The sequence below is a fragment of the Schistocerca serialis genome, chromosome 4, assembly GCF_023864345.2.
Source record: "Schistocerca serialis cubense isolate TAMUIC-IGC-003099 chromosome 4, iqSchSeri2.2, whole genome shotgun sequence".
Classification (NCBI taxonomy): domain Eukaryota; kingdom Metazoa; phylum Arthropoda; class Insecta; order Orthoptera; family Acrididae; genus Schistocerca; species Schistocerca serialis.
The window spans coordinates 694,971,394-694,977,393 of NC_064641.1; positions in this window are offsets into that span (position 1 = coordinate 694,971,394).

Consider the following 6,000-nt stretch of genomic DNA (forward strand, 5'->3'; position numbering starts at 1 on the left):
AATTACATTCACATTTGGGAATATTTTCACCCAGAATGATCTAAAAGGCTTAGTAATTCCTATCCTTAAACTTTTATTAAGAAACCTCCCTGAAATTTATATATTTGTCATTAAGTTCACAATACACTATAAAATGCACTTATTCTTAATTCTAAGATGATTCGTGTTTGCATATAATGATAATATATTTTTCCAGCACTATGGCTTTCACATTATCATTACCTACTATCACTACAATTCCTTTAGTGAGCACTTTTCCATTCTTTTAACTTAACTCTCTATTGGTCACATAAACGAACAAAACACATACACTGCTTTCATATTTCAGCACCCTGCGGTCTTTTGAAGAAGAAAAAAAAAGCCGTTTTACATTCCCCATAACTACAAATATATACACAAACCTCCACTGTAATTTTGGCAATGGGTCACCTAAGTCAACGGCAATTATGTCCAAAACGACTGGACAGATTTCTCATTTTCGATAAAAATTTCAGAATTCGGTTTTCTGATATGTATCACGAGTTTCCAACACTTTTGTCTTTTTCATATTGCAGATGTTTCCACTGTAATTTTGGCAATGGGTCACCTAAGTCAACGGCAATTATGTCCAAAACGACTGGACAGATTTCTCATTTTCGATAAAAATTTCAGAATTTGGTTTTCTGATATGTATCACGAGTTTCCAACACTTTTGTCTTCTTCATATTGCAGATGTTTCCGTGAGCTTCTCAGTACACTTCTTTGGCCCAAAATGTCCATAATGAGATGTCCATCTAAAATTAATTTGTCTCCCTTATTTTCTAGCAAGTAGGCCATTGGAGCAAAATCAGTCCTTTAATACAAAATACCATTGTGTACGAAATAATATTTTCTTAGTTTCATGACATTTTTGTCCTCACATCGTCACTTCACCATTTTTAACATTTCTTTTTCGTTTTGCTCTCTATGCTTGTTTTGACTTGCCGTTTTCATGTGCACCATCCACATTCAAAATCTTCGTTTCTTGCGTTTTTGTGTCAGTTATGGTAATGTTAGACAGTCTGTAAGCAACAGTGTTTTCTGAACTTGGCATACAGGTAAATCCATATTCCTGTAATGCTAAAGCCTACCTTGTGAGTCTACCACGTGTTAGCCTGCAGTCTATCAAGAAGGCTCCGGCTCTGTGATCTGCGCATACAAAATGAAATGACACAAGTTCAGAGACTTTACTGGTCTCATACAGATGTGTATAGACTGAAGCGGTGAGTGAAAATCTATACCGTGGCTTGGAATCAAACCCGTGTCTCCCGCTTACTAGGAAGGAGCGTTAGCCACATAGCCACCTTGGCATAGCGGTTCACACAACTGCACGCATTTCCCTGGCATGCGTCCCTCGTCGATCCAAATTCTCACTGCTACCCCAGTCTACTTTAAGTTCCCCCATACACACGAACAGAATTGCCCAGAATCTGTTCATGTCTAAGGGAGGCAGTGAAAATTTTGATCAGGGAGGAAGGCATGCCAGGCTAATCCGTGCAGTTCTCCGAACCTTTGTGCCAAAGTGGCTAAGTGGCTAATACACCTACAGGAGACAGGGGTTCGATTCCTGGTCTTGGTAAAAAATTTCACTGGCCACTTCAGTCTATATAATTAAAAAAGTTTCTTACCCAAAAGATAAAAATTTAATTTTTTGGAATGCTCACACAATGGCCAAATCTTTTTTGCTATGACAGAGTAATTTCTTTCACATTTATTTAACATTTTGTTTGCATACGAGGTTCTATGATATGAAACAATGTTGCATCAGTCCCATATCCGTAAACAGCTGCCCCTAAAGAAAAACTCTATGATAGATTTGAATGTAATAGTGTGATTGTTTTGCGTAATTCATCCTCAATTTCCTCAAATTCTTTACTACATTTGCTGATCCATATCCAAACTGCATTCTTTGTCATCAAGTTTAACAAAGTGTTTACATCAACCACCTGATTTTTCGCAAAACATAAAGCTGGTACCACCTTTCATTACTTGTATGTTTTACTTCATTTATCCTGAAGTCTAACAGAACCTGTCTTCTTGTTAACTTACTTTCAACTCCAGATGCAGTGACTATTCTTACCCCTTGCACCAGTAACTCCTGAATCTCATTACCTGTTTTAATCCTGTCGCATAGGTTTTGGGCTATTCACTGGTTTCGGATTCTGAATCTACCACTGCTATCGCATTTCAGTTGTGTATTTTAACTTTAGGCTAATACGCTTCAGAAACTCCTCACTCATCCTACTCCATCAATGCCTCGTTAATACTATCCCTGGTATAATACCCCAAAAAGTTCGTCTTGAGTGGTTCTTCAGTTTCTACAGTTTGTGATCAGACATCATCCGAATGTCCTCTGAGTTTCTCTGAGGTGAAACCTCCCGTTCATAATTTCCGTTATCATGGCTCTGTTAAGCTCTAGATTCCCCATAACAATTTCTTCTTCCTCTTCCTCTATTAAATCGCCCCTTTCCTCGTGTGGAAGGATTGTAACAGTAATTACGTGACCCTTGCGCTTTATACTTCGACCTCTCTTCCTGTTCCCAATGTGTCTCTATCTGCGCTGGTGTCACATTAAATCTCGGTGGCATCATTTGCCTGTGCCAACCTTCCAAACTGTGGTTGTTACCAACCAGTGAGTCTAATCGATTCAAGGTTGTAAAATCCATACATGTGTGATTTCGGAATTCTGATTGACTTTTCCTGTCCGGATACTGGTAACTTAATCATTATGACGGAAATTAGGTCCGACTACTTCAGTGGATAGACTAAACAAAAATTCTTTTCTAAATATATCTTAAAGAACTCTTTATAACTCTTGCAACCACTGCTACTGAAATTTCGACCTTCAAATAAGTCTCCCCCAATGCAATTTTGTGTCACGCTCGACGAGTGCTGCTTCATAAATGCCCTTATAAACTGGTCAAATGTGTTGCGTTGTAATCCTGTTCTCATTCCCCAGGATAAAGCTTTCTCTTCTAGTCTACTAATTACGCAACCAATTTTCTTCTACCGTCCCATTGCTCAGGAAATATTCATTCAAATTGTAGTTTGAATGCATCTGTGTATTCGCTCCCTCAGGTCGATAAAATATGAATCCTAGACCCTTGCAAATTCTTTTCATCAGACATTACATAAATTTAATTTTTGGCTTCTGATTTTACCGCTCATAGTAAGCATCAAGCCTTTGCTTTATTTCAACCTCAACTTGAATGCCATACCGAGCCACTGACTCCAATTCTACCTCAGATTTTTTCTCGAATTTGTTTCATGATCACATGCACTCACAGGACATGACTTTTTAACTACTACTACTGCTGCTGCTGCTGCTGCTGCCCCCTTAAATACAAATCAATATGCACCTATTCTGTCTCTAAATCCTGCTGCTTATGAACAACTTCATAGTGGTAGTAGCTTTATTCATCCGTAGATCTCTTTTTACAAGGATGTAGAACATGTCGAAGTATTTTCAAATTTAGATCAATTTAAAATAAGCTAATTCGTATACACATATAATTACAGACTTCTAGTTAGAGACAATCATTAGATTTACTCCTGGTATACAATACTTTTTTTTACAAATAACTTGTTAAATAATGTAATGCCACATTGTTCACTCATATCTCACTCTCAGTCACTGCACACACTACACACACATTGTTTCATAACACTTCAATCACTACACACACACACACACACACACACACACACACACACACACACACACACTGGTGATCTGGGCCATTTTCTGTTACACACACACACACACACACACACACACACACTGGTGATCTCTGGGCCATTTTCTGTATCGCAACTTCCCATTTGCTGTCCTGAAAAACTGAGTCAGCATCCCTCCATAATTAGTGCGATGTTGAGCGCAGAAAGAGGAAGAGGTGTTAGTATTGTGCTATGCATAACTAGGGAGTAAGTATTTCTAGAAAGGAAAAAAAGAAGGAAAAAAACATAAAGTGAAAGTGTTACGTGGAATATTGGATATTTTATAATCATTATTATTATTATTTATTTGTATAACATTTTTTATCAAACCCCTACTCTGTTTTAGCTAAGTAATCCTTGAATGTATAAAAAGATAATTGTCATTTGTCTCTTTCCAGTCATTAACTAATTGTACAACATCAGTTTCTAGGCTAGTGATTCAAAGATCACATGTTTTCCAACTCGCTTATTCTTAGCTACGTTTTACGATAAAACATAAGATATTACTTTTTGTCTCTCTTCATATGCCTTAATTAAGACAGAAGTTTCTAAGCGACTCTCATCTTTTACGTTACCCAGATTTTATTGTTTTTTTTTTTTTAATTTGCTGATTTGTTTTTTCAAATTTTTCTTCAATAGAAGATTTGCTTTCTTGAATGGCGTTTTCAATTGATCCCTGTCATTCGCTGAGAAACCACCTTCATGATAAGTAACATATACTGCTGTATTCTCACTTGACAATTCACCCTCACAGTCGACTGCTGCAGTGCCTGCTGATGCAGTGCAGTGAGTTCCACTTGATACACTCACTTCTATCCTATGATTATCTTAATGTAACCTTGTTGACATCTGAAATGTCTTGTATCGATGCGGAACTTTCGACAAGCAATTCTGACGAGGGTTTGTCATCGTCATTTCTCCCATGAGAAGAGTAACATACCTCCCTATTCCCAAGGACAACAATCTTTTTTATTTTGACACTCATTGTTGCAAATGTTGCCGATATTTATTACTATAAAATTCTACTCACTACTTGCTAACCTAAGGGTGTGGATTGCGCTGCACTAGACTGCCGAGGACTGTCTGCTGCAGTTCCTGAAGCTTTTAACAGAGATAAGACCAGCACAACACAAAATTTACTATGTGTGGCTGCCTGTTGATGCTTTGCTGGCCTTTCTCATTTGCCAGACTTGGTGGCTTTCGCTTTTGTAGGGCCGCTCTCCGCCGCGACGCCTTGTGCAAAGGTTGTCTGCACACTGAAAGGCTATGACTGAAGCTGAGTTGCCAGCTGTCTGCTGCGTCGTGGAGCGTCGCCCGTCTTGATGCGAAGTGTTGCGTCGTAATGAAATAATGAAATCTTCTTTTCTTGACATCAGTCTTTTATACTGCATCCCACATCACAATCCGTAGCGTTCCATATGTATTTGGTTCAAATGGCTCTGAGCACTATAGGACTTATCTTCTGAGGTCATCAGTCCCCTAGAACTTGGAACTACTTAAACCTAACTAATCTAAGGACATCATACACATCCATGCCCGAGGCAGGATTCGAACCTGCGACCGTAGGGGTCGCGCGGTTCCGGACTGTAGCGTCTAGAACCGCCACTACGGCTGGCCTACGTATTTGGTACATTTCCAGAATACTGACTGCCATTGAAATGTTGTGCAATTTTAAACCATAGCAAAACATTGTCAAAATCAACTTTCACAGTTTCTCGACTTCACAATTAACCAATCTTCAACAGATCATATATCACTTTGTGCTCGTTACTGCTATTATTAACCAAGGCCACTGTACATCCTATAAAAATCAGTATTTAACAGTCATAAAGTAACTGTTATCGCTAATTCACTTTTATCACTGTCAGTGCATTCCATCACAATCACAGTCACTTAAAATCATCCCCACCAGGGATGCCATGGATGCTTTTAGGCATGCTCTAAAAGCCATGCTCCGGTGGCTGGTGTAACAGCCTGGCTGTAAAAATGAGGACTGTATTTGGGTGTGTACGGCATCAGGTACACACTATGTTCTATATCTCACCTAACGTTTTCTAAAGTTGAATGTCCCTCTCGCCACTGTACATCCTATAAAAAATCAGTATTTAATTCACTTTCATCACTGTCAATGCATTCCTCCGCAATCACAGTCACTCAAAATGCTTTTAGGGATGCTCTAAAAGCCATGCCCCGGTGGCTCGTGTAACACATTTATGATGTGGTGCTGTAACTATTATGATTGTAGGAAAATACGTCTCTGCTTTT